The 20344-nt window shown below is 46.6% G+C and overlaps 1 protein-coding gene across 1 annotated transcript in view; it reads left to right on the forward strand.

Moving 5' to 3' along the window:
* Nucleotides 1–991: 991 nt before the first annotated feature.
* Nucleotides 992–20344, forward strand: part of RASGEF1C (RasGEF domain family member 1C) — a 75007-nt gene continuing 55654 nt past the window's right edge. The window contains exon 1 of the mRNA XM_082324419.1: nt 992–1126. The gene's annotated coding sequence lies outside the window, so the exon portion shown is untranslated. The remainder of the gene's footprint in view (nt 1127–20344) is intronic.

The following is a 20344-nucleotide window of genomic DNA, read 5'->3' on the forward strand; positions in this document are numbered from 1 at the left end:
AAGATAGATTTGTGGGCTTGATCCATTTTCTCCACATACATGGATGAAACACCCACACACCTGGCTTGTATTAGCGTGTCCTCATTGGCAATTTCTCTAAAGACAAATCAGTGTTTTACCCAGCTGCAGCTCACCTGGCCTGTGGAGAGCATAGGTGCAGCGAAGGAGCGGCAGAGGGGGGTGCTGGTCCCGTGGGCCCGGCCAGGACGTTCTCCGTTGCCATCCTAAAGCGGTGCTGTGCTCCTGTTCGGTAAGATGGCCCTTCCCCAACGTTTGCGATCACCTTTCATCTGTATAACCAGGATGTTTTGTCCTCCCTTCCCCCATGCGGCCCGGTCATTTTGCTTTCTAAGGATGTGTACTTTAAGGAATAAGTAAATGTTGCCCCTTATTTTCGCCTGCTGCGAGCCAAAAGCTCCCATTGAAACCACAGGTCTCCCAACGTGGGGTCCACGGGAGCGGGGTCCCGGGCATGCGGGGCCTGCCCCGCAGCCGTGGGCCGGCAGGGCAGGACCTGGCCGCGGCTCGGGCAGGAGGCCCCGGCTCTCCGCTGCCGCAGACGAGCGGGAGGGGCCGCACGGCAGCCGCGCGGGGGGATTTCGATCAGCACCGCTGCCAAAGCCAATTATCAGGAAGAGGACGATCTAATTATATTAGGGAACATCTGTACTTCATTAAAAGCCCTCGCGGGGCGGATTCTCGCCCGGCCACGTTATGCACAGCCGCTTCCAGCCGCTCCTCGCCCCCCCTTCACCGCGCACGGCCGCCGGCGCCGCCGCCCCGGGCGCAGCCGGCCCCGCTCCGCCAGCTGCGCCGCCCCGCGCCGCGCCCGCCCCCGGGCCGCGCCGCCCCCCCGGCGGCTGCACCTGCCCCCGCGGCCGGGCCGCCCCTCCCGCCGCAGCCGGTCCCATCTCGGGCGCGGCGGGCAGGCGGCGCTCTGCGGCCGGGCTGCGCTGGGGCTCCGGGGCGGCGCGGCGCGGTCTCCTCTTCCTCCTCCTCCTCCTCCTCCTCCGCGGCGGCGGCGGGCAGATGCGGCGGATCTTGGGGCGGCTCTCGCCCGCAGCGGGCTCCGGTCCCCCCGCCGCCCCCATGGACGGCAGCGGGGGCAGCAGGCGCGCGTAGCTCGGTGAGTCCCGCCGCGGCCGGTCCCGTCCCCCTCCCCCGGCGCCCTGCCCGCACCGCGCTGCCGCAGCCGGGGATGCTGCCTCTCTCTCCGGCGCTCCTCCGTCTCCCTCTTCCGCGTAAAAATCACGCCCACCCCCACCCCCGGCGCCCCACGCGTGTTGGCGGCGGGGGCCCGGCTGGCGGCGGGGCTGGGCTGCGGGGACCGGCTCCCGCCCGGCGCTGCCACCTGCTCCCTGCGGCGCGGCTCCGGCTCCCTCCGGGCGCGGCGGGAGCGTCGCCTCTGCGGGCTGGTCGCTCCTGCCGGGATGGGGTTTGGGAGAGCGCTCCCGGGCCGTGTCGCGGCGAGCGTCCTGCCTCCCTCTCTGTTAGGAGTCCTGGGCTGGGGGGGTGGCAGCTGGACTCGCAAACATTTGTTTCAGGGTACGACTTCACCAATATCAATCTTAGAGTTATTTTCTTTCAGCTAAATTTAATTTAAACTGACTCAGCGGTTGCAAGAAGCTCAGGGAAAAATGTCAGTTTGAGGGTTGTTTCCTTTACCTTGGGTTTAAAGACCTCTCTCTGTATATTCGGTAACGATTTCTTATTGTAAAATAATTTTGTTTTGCTTTATTTACTCCTGGAATTTAACAGCCCTCCAAGACAGGCAGGCTTGTTAGAGGCTGAAATAATCGGCTCCAAGGCAGAGGCAGTGCCCTTGGTCCTAACAGGTGCAATGTGCATGTTCTTACGAACAATGAAATGGTTTCAGCGTTCAGGTTTATTTGTATGCTCTGCATTTCTGTGACTCTGAAGAAATTGTCATGCTATGTTATGTCAAAGATGCGCTTACAGCATGAACGTGTCCATAGTACCTAATTAACAGGACATGGGAGCAGCTGCACAGCCCCCGTCTGTCGGTGATGGCTTTAATACCCAGGGTGGTCCTGGTGACACCGTATAGCTTGGGGTGTTCGGGTGGCTTGTGTGAGGACCCACGCTGGGCACTGATCCCTCAGCGATGCTCTGGCGCAGCATGAAACGCTGGGAGATGAGGGGGGAAAAGAGAAGTGCAGGGGAGGAACCATTTGTGCTCGGACTGTATTCTCTAGATGTGATGCTCCTTTAATACAGTTCCCTGCCCCTGTGTTTTCCAAGTAGGGTGGTGGTGGCACATTTTGTGTTGTTACTGAAATCTAAAATATTGACACTTATATTCCACAGAAGAAATTTCCTCGGCAGGTATTTCATAGATAAAAAGATTGTCATTGTTTTAGTAGCTTTACGGGCTCCTTATTTAAGGCAAAAATCCAGAGTGACACCACATTGGTAATTGATTTAATGGGAGTTAGAGCTGTAGATCAGAAGGAAATTAGACTGGAATTTCATTATTGCTCTCAAGCCAATATAGCCCAAAAGGTGTATTCCAGCAGTCCTCACCCAGGTTCAGCTTCTGCTGGGGGGTACCTGCGCTCTGTGGTGCAGCCAATGGCACCTCCTGCCCGGAGGCGTCTCTGCCCTCCTCGGCACTGAAAGATGCACTTTGCTGGCGCTCTGCTTTCCAGGACTCTTTAAATCTCACTTATTTTGTTAGGGATGGGAGGAGGAGTGGACTGCACGTGTAGGATGGGGAAGGATGCCTGGGTAAAGCAGTGAGGACGGGGAGCGCATTCATTTGCTACCCTCCGGCTCTTCACAGATTACAACAAAGAAATGGTAGAGCAAAGGAGGAGTCAAGGCTGTAGCCAAGGGAAAGTGCCTGGCAGTGAAGTCTGTTTAGAGCTGTCCTCCGGGGTGATGTTAGCGGAGGCACTGAATACAGCAAAGGCACGAGAGATGTCTAAAAGGTCTCAGGTTATTGTCAGAGGTGCTCTGAGATGGCACAGGCTTGGAGTTACACCTTGTAGCTTACCCCCTCATGAGAGACTGCTTCTTCCTCCAGGAAAATGGTGAGAAAGTCACCGTGGTGTCTTCTGGGGCGTTCATTCTTCTCCAGAGGGTTTCCCCAGTGGTGGGGTCTGCCAGCTCATGCTAACGAGCTGCAATAGCAGTGAACTTTGTGGTGTTCTGTAGTACTTACAAACCTTGGGACGGCAAAGTGTCTTGCAAAGGAGGTGGAGAAACAAAACCAGCATTTCCACTGCTGCGTTAACTTCCCTTGGAGTTCTTACAGCCTCACCCAGCGATGTAATTCCATCCCTCGTGGTTCTTGGTTTACAGCAGGTGAAGATAGGAATACACTTCTGCCTCCTCTGAGGCACGGCGTTTTGTATGGCTCTAATTCAGCCAACCAAGGAAGATAATTACCTTGTTAACCCTTTGTAAGGTGCGACTGATATAGCTCCCTCTGGTATAAGTTAAAAGTGGTGTGTACTGTTAAAATGCAGCACGCTTCTCAAAAAGCCGTTAGTTGAGGAGAAAACATTTCTATTATACCATCAAGTCAACTTCATCTATTGATGTTCAGTTGAAAGGATTTAAAGTGTTGTTTAATCAAATTTGGGGACCATAATCTTAAAGGATTCTTTAAAAATCCTTAGATATAATTAGCAGCTTTATTTAGCATCTTGGGTGATTGACGCTGGTGAGAGAGTGATTTGTCCTTTTCACATCGCTGGCGAAGCGTGATGTTGCTGTGAGTAAGCTGGATAATGTTTATGGATCTGCTAAAGCAATGAAGCTCTGGATAGTGGTCCTTTAATTGCCTGAGGCTTTTCTTGCTATGCATGCTTGTTTAACAGAGTTTTGAAAATCATCTCTGGAAGCCAGTTATTTGTTTATGCTGCAGATGCTGATCTGGTCAGGGATACGTCCACGCTGCAGTCATGGATGTAGCTTGAAGCGCTCCGCTCTGCAGGAGCGTGCCTGCGACCACGTGGAGCTGGGCGCACCCCAGCGCTGCAGGGAGCTGCTCTTGCCATGCCGAGCTGGCCTGTGCAAAAGGGGCGCTGCGTCCGCGCTCCGCTGACTCGCACCTGCAGGAAGCGAGTCAAGGTGGAGTTGATGCAAGAGCAGAGACTTCTGGACACTCTGGCCAGCGAGTGTAGAAGACTGGTAGCCCCAAGCCATTAGCTAGGCCAGGAGTTTAGCAGGATGTAAATTGAGTTTGATGTTTCAGATAGCTGAGAGAGAGCAGCGTGTGCTTAAAAAGAACAAGGCTTTAAGGGAGATCCAATGCCTTTTGCTCAGTATTGTTGCTCTCTGGTACAGAGCCCTAAATGCTTTCTAGGTGCTGCTGATGGCATATGATGTCTGTGAGGACCGGGTGGCAGTGCCTGTCCTCTGAGAAAGACCTGTTCTCTCACAGGAGACAGTTTAAATGAAGGAATTAATAGCAGCAAATGAATTCATAATCCTAAATTTAAATCTGTGTGGTGAGTTCCTTAGTAAACTTAATTTTTTCTTTCTTCTCACTTCCTTGCTCAAGGACTGCTCTGCCTGTGGAACAGTAGGTTCAAACGCTCTGGGATGCTTCTTTCTAATAGCATCGCATTCATTATGTTAAAAATGTTTTCTCTAAGCAAACTCACTCCGGACACTTCTCCCACCTGCAGGTTTCTTCAGGCATGCAGAAGCTTAGCAGGTGTGTAGCAAAGGCCTTTCTTTTGCTGGTCGAGAAATAACTAAATGTCCTAAATATAACTTCCAGGAATTTTTGTTTGTTTTGGAGCTGGGGAACACTTTTCTCTTTTACCCTCTTTATAGATTCAGAGGATTTAAGCATATGATTAACATTAAACATGTGAATATTCTCCCTGGACTCATTTTTTGGATCAAAGGCAGAGTGCTCAGTATGTTGAGAGGATGGAGCCCACAACCACTAAATGCAGGGAGCTGATCTGCTGCTATGCTTGTCTAAAAAGAGTATATGGTATGAGTACTTTGGATTTATGTCTGTCTGTGCCCCAAATCCCTCTTCTCACTGCTGTCTTGATGTTCCTTATCTACAAAGTGCTTACAAGCATTAACAAACCTTTGTGATGCTGCTGTGCCATGTCGTTATCCCCATTTTCCAGAAGGAGATGCTGAGAGAGTTTGGTGATCTGCTGAGACCACTGTGGGTTATGGATAAAACTGGGCGTTGAACTTGCAGCCTTTCATTCCCAGCCCTGTAAGGCAGGGGCAGCAGCACAGCTCTCTGGCAGTACTTGCTTAAATATTGCCGTCTTTCACACCATCAGAATGCTCCCCAGATTTCCATCCCAACACAAAGGCTTCTCATATCATCTTCTGGATCAGACTCCAATCCAAAATACGGTCTGTCTGCAGGAGTGAGCAGTGGCCTGTCAAGGGAAAGAATCTCGGAGAAAATTCTGTATCCGTCCTGTCTCTCAGTCTTGCTGGAAGTTGCAAGGAGAGCTGCTGTCTCAAGACTTCTGTAACCCAAATGGTCACAGCTTAGAGAAAGAGGGATTTTTCCATTTTCTTTCCTGTGAGTGCAGTGTTCTTGATTTCTTGCTGATTTAAAAATACTCAGAATGTCTCTGCCGAGCAGAGAGCCTGAGTTGATGCATATAAATATAGACACACTAGGTGTGTATGCCTATGAGCTGGCAAATGAATCAGTTTGCAAATCTCATGTTTGTGTACTGTCACTTTTGGCTCTGAGTTGATTTTTTTTTTTTCCTGCCTGGTTTTGTTTTGCTTCATTTCCTTAAGTTCAAAGAATTTCTCAAAAGAGAGTGAGCAAACTTCAAATGCAGAGGGACGTGCTTTGCACTGATCTTGCATGGCAGCGCAGAGGCGAGAGGCTGGTGCCTGCCCCCCTTGCTGCTCTGCCCTTCGTCAGTAAGGCCCCCCTGGAGCACTGTGGGATGCCGTGGTCCCGGGAAGCTGCGGTGGCCAGGCGTGCTCGTGCCGGGTCAAATAACCGTGACAAAGGCAAGCTTCCATGTGTTTTGAAATTTTCCTTTAGGAAATGTGATTCATCAAAATCCAATGCCTTGTGATACAAGGCAAGTGACAAATTTGCGACACTTCTCGAGTTTCCCACAGATTAGCCATCTGGTGTACCTGTGCGTACAAACACGCGTAAGGGACAGACAAGCCCTAATTGGGAATTTACTACCTTTAAGTGCTTTGTGAATGAACCACAACCATCCTGAGCTTTTGCATGTATATAATGGCATCTTTCCCTCTTTCCTTTTATCCTCCGTAGGGAACCTGTGTTCTTCTGAACTAACGTTCCCTTCTGTAAATGACCCAATCAGCCTTCATCGCTGCTCGTTAGATCAGAAACTTCATTACTTAATAGCAGTGCTGTTCTTCCTTTTTGTCCCTGCTACAGCTAAGCTCATGGCATTTACAGACAGACTTGTTAGTCATTAATATTCTTTGTATTCTTCATCTTTGGCTTCAGAAAAGGCGGCCTTTCATCTTTAGCCTTGCTTTGTTTTTTAGAAGAAGCCAACTTTGACTGGAGGAAAAAAGAAACCAAAAAAAAACATTTCTCTCCTGCTTTCTTATAAGCTTCCAAGCAGTCTGCCCTGCTGACTTTGTACTTTCACAGTAGACAAACATTGACTTTGTTTTCATAGAATATAGCTGGTTTATTTTTTTCTTGGTTTACCTTTTTGGTTATGCCTCAGCAGCTTGACAGGACAGGATTAATTAGCAGCAACTGTCTATTTTGCTGAAATACTCATTCTTTCCACAATTTTTCCATCAGGTTTATTGTATGTAAAGTCAAGTTGGTGTAAAGAGAACATAAGCACATGTCTAAACTTATAAAAACTGTGAAGGGTTTCCCTGGTTTGGAGCCTAGAAGATTACTGCGATTGGTCTGTCAATTCTTGCTCTTTTCTTTAAAAGAAATCAAAATGCGGATACCCAGGAGTGTATTTTAACTCTGCCTACCTGGGGTGAAATGTGCATGGGCAAGTACAATAATAAACCATGTTCCTCAGTTGGGGAAGGCTTTCTTTTCACCGCTAAATGCTCACTACTTGTAAGCGGTCAAATCCTTTGCTAATCTGCAGTGCTAACTGAAAGGAAGAGATGGAGGCACAGCATTTGATCTCTGTGATCGCATGGGATCTCATTTCTGAAGAGCGGGACCAAAAGCAAAAAAACTTTTGGCCTGGGCTATGTGTTTTATTCTTGAGGTTCGTTAAATGCTTTTTTGAATGTGCCGGTAGTTCATAGCCATTCTGCTCAGGTTTCCTCACTCCTAGCTCTGATGCAGCGCATATCACAGTGTGATCATTAAGTGTGATTACCACATTTTTCACCTATTTAAAAGTCTCCGGCTGTGAAATTCCAAAGATTCTAATTTAAGCTATAAAACAGATTATTAATGTGCTGTCGCTTACACATTTCATGGCTCATTTCCTGATTACAGCAATTTTGAACGTGTATGTATAGTCTGTTCCAGTGCATGTGTATAAACATCATATACCATGTACAGCCTGGTCATCTGGGCTTGGGGCTGGTGTTCCACGTATCTTCCATAAATTAAAGCAGATAGAAGAGAAAGCCCCGAGTGCAAGAAGCTGCAGCAACATTCCACCTTGGTGCTGGCAAAAGGCCTGATGCTTTCTGCAGGGCTGGAGCTCAGGAGAGGGTGCAGAAATGAGGATCATGCAGGGGTACAGAAGTCAGGCAAGAGAACGGACTTTGGGAACATCTTCCCACAGTCCCTCGCTCTGCCCTGTGGACTGGAGAAGGTGCCCTCTGAAAGCGTCGGGGCTCGGTGGCTGTCCCTGGGTTGCTGCCAGGGGACTTCAGTGGTACTGAAGCTGGAACACAGGCAAGATGCGATGTGTACTCAGTGGGTCTGCAGAGAACAAAGGTGGCTGTTGAGATCGTCCCGTCTTTTCCATCACTTCATTCAAATCTGTCGCCTTGTTCGTGGAACTGAAACTCTGCAGAGCTTCCTTATCTGCCTGCCCAGAAAGGAGTTTGGGGTTACAGTTCTGTGCGTCACTTATGATTCGGCCATTAGGATGACACAGTATGAAATAATTCACCAAGGCTACAGGTGCAGCTGCAAACGGTGGATCCAATAGGGAAATTCAGTTTGAAAGATCAAGAGCATGTGAAAGTGTGGTATGAATTATCCTGTGACCCAGTCACTGTGTGAGGCCTGAATCAGCCAGGCGCTTCTGTGCAAGTTTATATTGAGTCTGCTCCTGGTGAGGATGTAAAGAAGAGCCTACGTCTCACTAAGTTTCATAGGATTAGTCATGTGCTTAAAACTGCACCTAGAGATTTCTTCCTGAGTTGGGAGCATGCTTAAAACTAACTGTGTGGCTGGCTGAATTGGGTGCCATGTTCCAGAGGGGCTGACCCTGCAGTCCCAGTGTCTGTGGTTCTGGCTTTCATGTCTTTCAGAAAGCAGCATCCCTTGGGTTTGGGTATGAAGCCTTAAAATCTTTGTGTGACTCTCCACTTAGAGACTGGGTGTGCTTTTTACTTGAGTAGTGGCATGTTCGCGTTCCCTTCCTGCAATCTAACAGCTGAAGCTGCTGCAAATCCAGTGGTTTTAATAGTGGGAGATGTTTGGGGGTCTCTAACACGACCCCCACTGTCACCTGGTCACAGACACGGTGGGGTCCTCTGTGTTTTTCTAAAAGGTCGAGGTAAGGCACAATACCTATTGGCAGAAAAGGGGGGGGGGAGGAAAAGTGAAAGACAGATGATGGAGTTAATTTGGTTTATTGACTTATCCTTTTGGGTCATGGCACATGATCGGAGTCCTGACCTGACAGAATCAAGTAGTTCTGTGCTGAAGTTGTTTTTGTTTTTGTTTGGAGGTGTTGTTTTGTGGTGTGGGTTTTTTTTTGTTTTGTTTTGTTTTTTAGTCAGTTTGTCATTTTAATAATGGTTACTGCGTCAATCACATCCAACACAACCAAGTCAGGAAGCAAGCAAGGTTTGGAAGATCAGGGCTCGAACTCTCTTTAAAATACATTGTCATGACAAATTGACGTGTATATTAAACCTGTAGTTGTGCAGATATTTTAAATAGTTGAATAATTTGGGGCATTTGAGCAGTTCTTCAGAAGTCAGTGGGGACAGTAGCTGAGCCTGGGCATTTGCAGATTAAGGCTCCAGGCTGTTAGCTGTTTAGCTATTTTCTTACTGCCATGTTGAGTACTTGGCTCTTTGGTCCTACATGAGCTGTCAGATACAGATGTCTGCCTTCGTGTGAGATTAGCAGTGGTCCTATACAAGTTCGGGATGCAGGATGAAAGCAAGGTCTGGAGTACAGCAAGGTGAGATGGGACCCTTCTCTTCCAGGACCTGGGGGCGAACTTCAACTTAGCCGAACCACTTGTGCCTCATGCACACAACATGCGGGAGGTGAGAACCAGGCAATAGGCCACGGTATTTGTCCCTGCTAAGGAGCAGTGTCCCTTGGCATTTTGTGTCCTGATGGAGGGAGAGGTGCAGTTAGTGCTCCTCATCTCTGAGCACTGTTGAAGGACAAGGTTAGCAGCCTCTCTCCTGGCTGCTGCTCTGCCAAGACCTGGAGGAGAGATTTCTGTTCCTCTCAGCCTCCGTGGAGGCTGCCGGCGCAAGCCTTGTATACTTGTTCTGCGCACCAGGGACAGGATTTGTGCTTTTGTTCCTGGCATGTGCATGTGTTAAACAGCATTTCGGATGTTCAGTGTGTATTGCTTTAAAACACCAGCAATACAAACTTTATAAAGGCAGAGTCGCTGCTCTTTGTTATTCAGTTGCTGGAGATGATTGGGATCCTTTGGATCCGTCTGTCTCCCAAGTGAGAAGTTGTTTGTGAGGCTGGCTAAGCCCTGGTAGAAGGTATCATTACATAGTGTACGCAGCTGGGAGAGCATCAGCTTGTCTTTTGCAGTTGTCTTATTTCTTAATGTGGCGTAGTAAATTATAAATGTACATAAACACCTATGGAGCATTTCATTCATAAGCTGCCAGGCTGCAGCGTGCGTTTTAAAATTGCTGTTTTGGGGTTTGTTTTTGTTTTCTAGGAGAACTTCATTATCTGATACCAGGCATTTCTTAAAAATAAATAGATCACGTGAGAACCATGTGTCCATTAGTGATTCTGCTAATAAAAATTTGGTCTTTTCTTCATTCCATGAAAGACCACCTGTGCAACAACCTTTTTGCTCTTTATGGCACAGTTATTAGGTCATTTTGGGAAGGTCGTTATTTGCGAGCTGGTGTGCTGTGGGGCTTGGAAGCATGTGCCACAGCATCGTGTGGGCCAGTGGAAGTATTTGAGAGTATAGATTGTTAGGAAAATGTGCAACAGGTTTGTATAAATAGGGATGGCTACAACTAAGTCCCTCTCATGGCATTACTCATATGCCTCTCTCTTCTGGGGTACAGCAGTGCTAACAGCTATCTGGTTTGTGTATTAAAGCAAGTATCTTCTGAAGTGGAACCATAAATGACAACAGAATGATGATTAAAGGGCAGTCCGTACTCATGGCAAGCCCAACATAAAATACAAGTCTGGCTGTGGTTAGGAGAATGTGCCTGGCTAATAAGCAGCTTAACTTGGTGTATTACTGTGAAATAGAAAGAAGCATGAAATATGTGATGTGAATAGTAGGCTGGATTCCCCTGTCGCTTTGTATTTATGTTCCTGGAGCTGCCCTGGCTTTGCCAGGGTTACTTCTGAATTACACCCAAGTGAATGAGAGGTGGATTTCCACTTCTCAACACCTTTTTTTTTTTTTTTTTTTTTTTTTTTTTAATAAACAGCAATATAATTTCTCTGTTGTAGCCCTAGATTTGAAGTTTTTATATCAGATAAAATGCAGCCAGTTAGACTCATTGGTCCAAATGTTTTATTTTTCCCGATCAGATGCTAACTGCTACAACTTCATTTAGCTCCATTAAAGAAAATAGGTGTTGTTCCTTCCTCATTAATGGGAGTTGGATTGGACTATTAAAGGCCAATTTCAGCAGAGATATTAGCAAATACTAAGGCTTGATCCACAGTGTTTTGCAGTCAATAAATCGGCAATTGCTGTCTACACAATAGCAGGTCTAGTAGGGGTTTGAGTGTGTTTGAGATTGAGAGCGCTTGTCTTGAGGATCGCTTCTTTAAGTTTTCTGAAATCAGTTAAATTGAGATAAATCCAGTGACTTGTTCATGTCTGTTGGAGTTGCCCAAAATTTATGTTCTTCGCTGAGAATAGACTGTGGCCTGCTGTGCTTGGATAGGGGAATTCAGGAGCTTTTCCCCTTGGACTATAAGTATCCTGCCAAATATTTGTATTCTAAAGGAGGTGTTCAACCAGCCACTGCAACGGTATTTCCAAACTGCTTTAAATCACTTCCTAATCATTTCTGTTACAGATAGCCAGGTTTTGCTTTTTGTAGGCTTTTACATGCATGAAGTTTCCTTTTAAGATTGTTGTGTTTCTCTTGCCTCCCCTCCCAGCAGGATTCTTCTCCTTTACAAGCCATGTCCAAATATCTCAGTGGTATGTTGTGGAAAGAAAAGCCTATTGTATAAGGCTGTGTGTATGAGTGTTCCAGCAAGTAGCATAAGAAGTCTGAGGTTCTGTCTTGCACACCTTCTATCTTGATGTTTTGACAAGCCCCATTTAAAAACTCTTAGAGCAAGTGATTTTTATGAGCACATGTGGAGAGGAATGTGTAAAGTGCTTGGGATGGTAGGGACTAGGAAGACGCATGACAACTGCTTTGTGTAAGATGATCTGTGTTCTGAGGAACAAATGGTGCATTGAGATGACAAATGGAGCAGCGGAGGTGCAGCTGGGCTGCAAGGGCTGTTCGATAGCAGAGGTACTGCCGAGTGGCTCGATGAAAGGATTTTGTATGCTGGTCAATATAAACAATTTCCTGTTAGGTTTGAGCTTTCTTATAAATTAATGATATCATTTTCATTGATTTAATTAAATCAGGTTCCAGGGTCTTGATTTGCAGAGTTTTCTGGTAGCAGTTTTATAACTAGAAGATTTTTAGGCAAATAAATGGCCTTTATTTTCTCGCTTGCTGGGTGGGGTGTCTGGTGATAATTAGTGCATTTATCAAGGCGTCCTTCCATGTTAGAAACAGGCCGTTATCCCCTTCTGATAGACGGAAACAGAGGGACAGTGAGATTATGGAACTTGTCTAGAGGCCGCTGTGTGATGTAGCAGAGCACAAGAGTTAAGTGCTGGCACCCTAAAAGCCAGACTGGTCCCTTGAGTTGTGCATCCCACTTCCTTTGGGCTATACTGTGCCTTTGCCCTTCCTTGGGAGGGCAAACAAACACCGCACAAATCTGGCACTGCTCCCTGCACCAGGCTCCCAAAGGCAGGCAGGGAAGGGAGAGTGCTTACCGGTCCCATCAGCGCTCTGGGGCGCTTTGTGATCTGGGGAGCAGATGGTATTCAGTTGCAAAGGGAAAAAGAGATCTGCTCCCCATCTTTCAACACGGAAACTCTCCTTCAGTGCAGCCCTTCCTCTGGAGCTTGAAGGCGAATCTTAGTCCTCTGTTGCGAAGGCCTGGGAAAGCCAGTGAGCATGTGTGTGTGAGTGGCTTTCCAGCATCTGAATAAAGAGTACAGTAAGGAACCCAGTGTTCGTTCCCATCGAGGTGCAGTTTGCACGCTACCTGAGGACCCGGCACTGACGTCATTTGGAAAAGTGCATCAGGACTGAAGGCAGGAGCCAGCCAGGAGTGTCCCAGAAGGATGGAGAAGGGAAGCAAAACAAGAATTGTAGCAAAGGTAGTGAAAACTGACAGTTTCAAATTAGCAGGTCTTGATCTTAAACCACCTCCCAGGGGAAAGCTGTTTGGGAGAGCATCGCTTGGGTCTTTCACATGGCTCTGGCTGAAGTCTCCATGGTGACTGTGAGCTGAGAAGGGGAATGGGTTTGCCCAGTTTCTTTCCCAGTTAGTTCCTGGTTTCCACAGCGCCAGAGCCATGAATGCAGACCCTGCACCTGCCTGGCCGATTCAATGGGAAAACACCCCCTGCCTGAGCCCAGGGCCAAAGTGCTGGTGAGCTGGGCTGGGCTGGGCTGGGCTGGAGCAGTTGTCCTGCACATGTGATGGCCTCTTCCCTTTCTACACCTGCAAAGCTAATGCTGTGGGTCCAAGGCACAGCTCAGCTTGCGGTTCCCTGTATTGGTTCGTGACAGCAGGGAGTGAGGCCGAGGTCCTCCTTTATCAATAGGCCAGCTTTCAAAAACAAAGCCCAAAACCCATCAGCTTTTACCTTGGCTTATCTTACCTCTCCCTGCTGTGAGCAAGCACTACTTGATTCACAAGAGACTGTGTAGGTCCTTCTGCATTCTGTGCGTGCTTAAAATATCGAAAAGTTTGTTCCTAGTAGAGTAGAAGAGGGCCGAGTTTGTTACTAGCAACGGAAGAGATCTTTTTGCAAAAATAGGAGCTAATATTAAATATCAGTAGAAATGCAAGCAGTCTTTAGTCTGGAATATTATAAAGCAAAGGCAGAATACCAGAAAACTTAAGAAAAGAAAAAAAAAAAAGATTATTTGATGAAGAGTCACCTTGGCATGGCCTTCAAAGGGTGTTATTGCTGTCAGCAAGCAAAGCACGAGTGCAAAGGCTTGAGGTTTTGGTACCTTACCAGCTTGGGCTGGGAACGCTGAAGTGATCCCTGCTGTTGGCACTCCAGGGAGCCAGTGCTGGTTTCTTGGCTTTCCACCTGGTGAGACAACATGTGCTAACGCTGCATCACTGATTAGTTTTGGTTTCTCTCACCTGAGTTTGAATGTGTGTTGGCCTTCCTCAGGAGATCAAGAAGGAATTAATGCCGCATTCTACTTAATTGCTCGTTGACAGCTAAAATCATGACAAAACTGCTCCACCCCAATTAGCAAAACAACAATTAAGAAGAGTTAGGCTCAGACATCTGAAATATTACTGCTTTCTGGGCTTGGGAACGCTGTAGCAGACCAGCGCATGCAGCTAGTTAACTTTGCATAGTGTTAGCCCTGCACTGATGAGCAGAATCAGAAGTATTTGACCTTAAGATATGAAAATATATCGAGGAGGTGACTTCTAAAGCATGGGAGCTTGTGTTTCAAGACTCGCTTAGTCAATATCTGGATCCTATTTATGTGTATCTTCTTGTTATTTCTGCTAATTACTGTGTCAAGTAACTAGTTTAGCAAGACCAGCTTATAAGATGAATGACAGTAAAATCTTGGGGAGAATGGATTTTTTCCTACAACAGGACCAGAGGAATTTGTCCCCATGAGTTAGATTTGCAAAGCCTCTGACCCTCCCCCCGTTGGTTTTTTTTTTTTTGCTAAAAACAAAGATGCTGTCAGCGCAAGTCACCATTTCCCCAAAAGGGTTGTTTACCTTTCATAAAAAATAATAAAGACTTGTATAAATATTCTCCATATGCTGCTACTGGATTGTATTAGTGAAATATGTCAGTGTTTGTGGCGTGTGCAGCCCCGCGTTTTATGACACCACTTGAAAAATGCAAGACATTCATATGAGTTATTTGGAAGATGGTGACAGACTATTTGACATAGTTGTGTCTTAAACAGAGCATTTTCAAGCGTACAGTGGAGAGAGAAAAGCATGCATGACCACGTGTTGCCAGGGCTGGGGTAGCAAACTTCAGCCCATGTGCAACTAGAAAGATGGCTATGGGGCTTTCCAGTTTGCTGGATTTGTTTTTCCATTGTGACCTGTGGGGCCAAGTGCTTACAGGGACCAAGCAGATGGCTGTGAAGGTCTTTTCTGCATGGCTTCCAGAGATTTGAAAGAGGGTTTTTTTCTACAGCTTATGTAGTATTGGGTCTCTAACATACCTAGGTATTTCCCATCCGTGGCTTTACCGAGCTTCTCGGATCATCTGCATGTTGCCAAGACTTACTGTGGAGCTCAGTAGTAGAAATGTAGACACAGGAGAATCTAAGAAAGGTAATCTTTGACCTCTTAAGCAACTTAGACTTTCACCTGACAGTGTTGGCTACAGCAGAGTGAAGCCTTGTACATCTGCTGCTCCCACACCTGAATGCAGCCGTTTGCGTTGGTGACCAGAGCTGGGTTTTTCCGAGCCAGAAGAGCAGGGGTGATCAGGGGCAAGTTGGGTTTGGATTTCGGTCGTGAGAGTGTGCCAAAGGCGGCTGAGGAAAAGGCGACGCCAGGCGCCATTTCCTCTGAAGCAGTTGTGCCATGCCCTCCGCATCCAATACAACAGTGGGGACGAGTGATAGTAAACAGCAAGGAAGAAGCAACTTCTGCCTGCATCTTTTTTATGATTATATCTAATCCCTGAGCCTTCACTGTATTATCTCCTTAAATCTGTGTGCCTGACAGTTTTGCTTTAGCACAGTTGAATGTATTACTGTCTGGGGTTGCAAAAGCATGCACTTGCAAGCCTGCTGCAGGCTCTCTGGGAGGATTTGGAGTAAACCTCCCAACGTGCAACTGCCCACTTCAATTCTTCCTTTTCACACGGCTCTTTTTCGAAGAGTGAACTATTGCCAGGAGAAGTTGCTGTATGCAAATTTGAGATTAAACCTTTTGTCTTTCCAACGTTTTCTATTTGCATTGCTCAAAAAGCCGTTGTGGTTTCCCAGCTTTGGACTCTGGCTGTGAAAATGCTCCAGCTGAGGGCTGGGAGTGTTGATGCATTGCGTGGTGTCTCCAGGTCCAGCATTCACGAAACAGCGGGTGATGGGATTGACAAAACCTGTTGGCAGATGATTTGTACTGCAGGCAGCAGCACAAAGTGGGGGCTCTCTTGGTTAATGAATATTGAACTCCTGTCTAACAGCAAGTTGTATCCTGCTCTGCAAATGAGCATCTTTGTGAGAGGCTGAGCTGCAGACAGAGGGACTGCTTGCGAATTCATGATTTGTGGCTGGGTGACGAGTGTGCTCCAAACAGGGCTCTGCTGGTCACCCAACTGTTGGTGCCATGCGATATAATTATTTCTTTTAGTTGTTCCGTTCTAATTATTTCCCTCTTGAAAGCGAAGAGTCTTTACTCGGTGCTGGATGCTTTTATCTAGCTGTCCACACTGCATTTTGTACATGACAATATTCTCCTTTAGAAAGAATTGATGTAATAAATTTGTGCACGCAGCAGTCCCTAAATTCAGCTCTATTTGTGGCAGGAGTTCCAAAGGGCACATATGTCTCAGAAACGTTGTGACTGTTGCATGAAATGGTAATTTTAATGCATGGAAGATCAGCTTCTGATTTATTTTTATTAGTGCAGAAGAAAATTACTACGCTGGTTCAAGTAAGGCGTAAAATAAATATCTCTAATCTCATTCTATGAGGAATATTAACTTCAAATTTTGTATTTCTGTTCTTTCCCAAACCACTGTAAAATGCTTAGTATGCGACTTGAGTGTCTGTTCTATCATGTTTATGTAGGAAGGTTTCTCTTTTTCATGCTCATAATAGGAAAAGTGTATTTTAATTTCTGTAGTGTTTTATGCAACGTAGGAGTTCCAGTTCCTTTGATCAGGAAAAAGTCTCAATTTTTAACCAGCGCACAGAAATGTGCATTTATTCCAATGGACAAAAGCATGTTAGGAAATGCTTTCCCAAACAGGATACCGTAGGTGATTTCAATTTAAAAAACACCAAGTGAGAAATCAAAGATTTGCTACCAGCAAGAATACACGGGCAGCCAGGGCTTGTGGAAGGGACTACTTCTACTCTTGTTTTCCTTTTACTACTTACAGGTGAGGACCAATGTGGTCCTGAAGACTTTATAGATATGGAAGTAGCCTCTTGGAAGGCTGACTGTAAACTGAGGTTCTGGGGAACACCCAGGTGCTTGAGTCTCCACTTGTTTCCCCAGCTATTTTGGCACAAGCTGCGGGAGGATAAGCCCTTTGTAGACTTCAGCCGTATCCTGTCTGTGACAGGTTAATCTGCTGCCCACGTCCGCGCCTCGGGGTGGTTGACAGCATGAAACCAGGCCTGGAAATGGAAAGTAGTGCTCCTCCCTGCTACCGTTTCAGGGGTGGCATGGAGATCAGGGGCATGATGTGTCCTAGCTGCTCTAGCATACCGATCTGCTGTCCTGCTGCTGTACAGTCCTAGTCATTCTATTAACATGCAAAATCTGCATTAACTGATAGCACTGGCCATGCCAAACAGATCACTGAAGAAAAAGTGATGATTCTCGTAGCATGGCATTCCTGCTCTGAACTACCTAAACAGATGTGAGTAAGGGGAGTTGTGAATAACTAATACTAGGTGTTTTCGTCCCTAGATAAGTCAGCAAAAACATGGTTATAGGCAAGCCAGAACTTCATACCTGCATACGAGAAGACGAATGCATGGTTCTGTGGCATGGTCCTGTCTCTGACCGCTGTTTTAAGAGCATTAGGCAACGGTGGGGGTTAATTGGTAGCCTAAATAGCATTGTGGGAAAATAGTAAAAGGCCTTGAAGAGAATGTTAAAGGATTCAAGTATCGCTTAAAGTATTAACAGAAGATGCACACGTAGGTATGTGCGTGCATGTGTGTAATTGGCAATGCAAAGCCTTTGAATTTGAAATCATCGGTACAGAAATATAGTTAAGGTTTAGAAGGGATTTAGTTAAAACAGCCATAGGGAAAAGTAAAGCAGTAAAAAGACGTACTGCAAGGCATTCACTTCTGTAGCAATATATTGATTATACTGAAGGTGGAGTGTGTGCATAGTTGGGTCTTCTGGTAGGAGAGGAAAATTTATTTTGGGGAATGGGAAAAATCACTGAAAGCGCTGTAAGAAATTAATATTAATGCTTCTTTCTGAAGGTCTAGAGAGGGCTCTTGTGAGTTCTGCTCTGTGTTCCAGTAAGTTGGGGACTGTCCTGTGCGTGGGAACAGCTATGCACAATCTGAAGGTGAAGGAATGAGTGTGGTCTAAGGCTCCACAGGTAGAAGAGAAGGAAAGTCATGATATGAAAATATTTATAATGGCAAGGAATTTTACACTGCTAAAGTGACACTTCTGCTGTGAATAATTTACCATAATGAAAGTCAAGAGTTTGGCATCCTGGTGAGTTGACTTTGGCTGTTCGCAGTAAGAGAGCTCAGAGAGATGTTCCTGAGGAGGTAATGTTGATGCTTCTTATTCCAGAGAATAACTTGAATAGTCTTTCTGTGTCAGTAGTACATAGTCTGCTAAGGATTATAATCTGCTGGCCTGCGGAACGGACACCCAGAGTATGTGGTCAAGATGGTGTCTATCCCAAATGACTTACCTGCCTAGGAGCCCACTAGTGGCAGTTCACTAGCGTGAATTGCTGGTGAGCATCCCTTCATCTGGGCTGAGAGCCCTGCTGGCATAAAGCTTTTTGTACGCAAGGTTTTGGGAGGAATTTGGAGCAGGTGGCTTTGGAAGTGTTACAGGTTGAGCTGGGGAGAGTCCTTATAAACCACACTGGTCTTGTGATTGGTCTCTCTTCTGTCGATTTTGTTAGTGGCACCCCTGCCACCTCTCAGTGGGTTTAGGGTGTCTGGGGGGCTGTGATGGAAAGTTGCCGTGTCTGTGTCCTCCCGTGTGAAGTGGGAGCATGTATCCCATTTGTGGTCTCCGCCACTATCTTGTGCTCAAGCCGTGCACTCACCCACTTGATAATGCCCAAGTCTGCCACGGACTTCTGCGTAGTGCTAAGGATGCTCACCCTCTCCTGTCCACACCCCGCAATGTGGCATGGCACCCAAATGCTTAGCTATCTCCAGACAAACCAGCTCGCACTGTAGTTCACCGTTTAAATAAAAGTACACTGTGGTTCCCGGGTACTGAGACAGGCTGAGAGACATGATGTCTGCATGGTATAGTGCGAGGTACAGAGCTGGTTCGTGACTTTATGCTACAGAGCATACACCTGCCCTGAGGGTCTTATATTCGCAAGAGGCAGCTCATCCCTCTGTCTCCTGAGCTTTTGTATAAACCAATAGGCCCAGCTACTGTGTTTTCTTTGGCTGCTAAGTGCTTAATCTTTGACTGTACTAATTCTTTTGGGAGATACTAGTATATTTAAGGGTTGCTTGGTCTACACTTGCAAATACACTGCTTGCATTCCTGGATGAAGATATTCTTGGAATACTTATTTTAGTGCGAACCCTCCAGTGGGCAATCTTTCATTCCAGAATAATGGGCCTTTGTCCAATTTAACGTAACATACTTTGGAAGTGGAAGTCTGTAGTTTGTTGCGCAGGAAATACACTCATTTACCAAATCTCATTAATTAACTGACACCTATTTAAGAGAAGTTTCTTCTCTCTTGTGGTGTTTAAAGCATCATCTGTCATGAAAAGTAGCTCTTTAGTTTTTTAGAATTGATCTTTGATTTTACAAATTATTCCTTCTGCATATTAAAATTAATTTTTCTGCTACTTCTTGTTATGAAAAAGGGACCTCAGCTTTGAGAATTACAGTTTAAGCTGCTGAGAATTGTGTGGCAGCTCTGCGCTTGCTGCCAGGAAGCTGTTACTGTGCTCAGGACAGTGTGTCTCTGCTGTTTAATGTAATATTCTACGTGATGAAAAAATAAAGTAGCTTTTTTTTTTTTTTTTCTTCTGTGTGTAGCCCCCACCACTTCTGGGCGGCGCAAGATTAATCTTCTGGCTGCCAATCTACAGAGCTTTTGCCCAAACCAGAGACACCTAGCAATGCCTGCACTGCACCAACTGTATCAGGCAAAACTCATCACCTTTCCTTGGTGGGCTTTATTGATACAACCATGCAAATGTTTCTCCTCGGCCGCCTCGTCGTTCCTCTTTGCCTTGCTTCACTTTGTCATTTCCAGGTCACTTCCCTTGCCTTTGTCAGCATGTTTAGCATTGCTTCGTGGAGGCGCTGCCCTCGGGAGCACCGTCATGCATACTAAATGCGTGTCTGGGACCATGGCATGAAGTGGCCTATCCACTCAGGAGCAAGATGCAGCGATAGGGAAGGACAGACGAGCTGCAGACCTTCTGCAGGTCAGTTCTCTGCAGCTGCACAAGCACCTTCTGCTGTCCTCCTGGAGTCAGGGTGCTTGGGTGGCCCTCGTGCAGGTGGGTGCACCATTTCTGCTATCCCTGGCTGCTCTGACTTGTCTTCAGTGGTGCCTGAGCTGGACTATTTTAGTAACGCAATTATTCACATTGAGCGTAATCAATGAGCCACACAGCAATTTTACCAGTGGCTCCAATCAATGGAATTACTCAGAAGGATCAAAATGAGCTTCTTTTTCTGAAAATGATGCTGTCATTCACACAGAAATGAGCTCAGGGAAACTCCATTCTTTATGCAGGGCATGCAGTGACTCCGAGTACCTGTTCACATAAGTCCTTGTCTTGC

Source organism: Platalea leucorodia, assembly GCF_965183815.1.
Source record: "Platalea leucorodia genome assembly, chromosome: 11".
Taxonomy (NCBI): Eukaryota; Metazoa; Chordata; class Aves; order Pelecaniformes; family Threskiornithidae; genus Platalea; species Platalea leucorodia.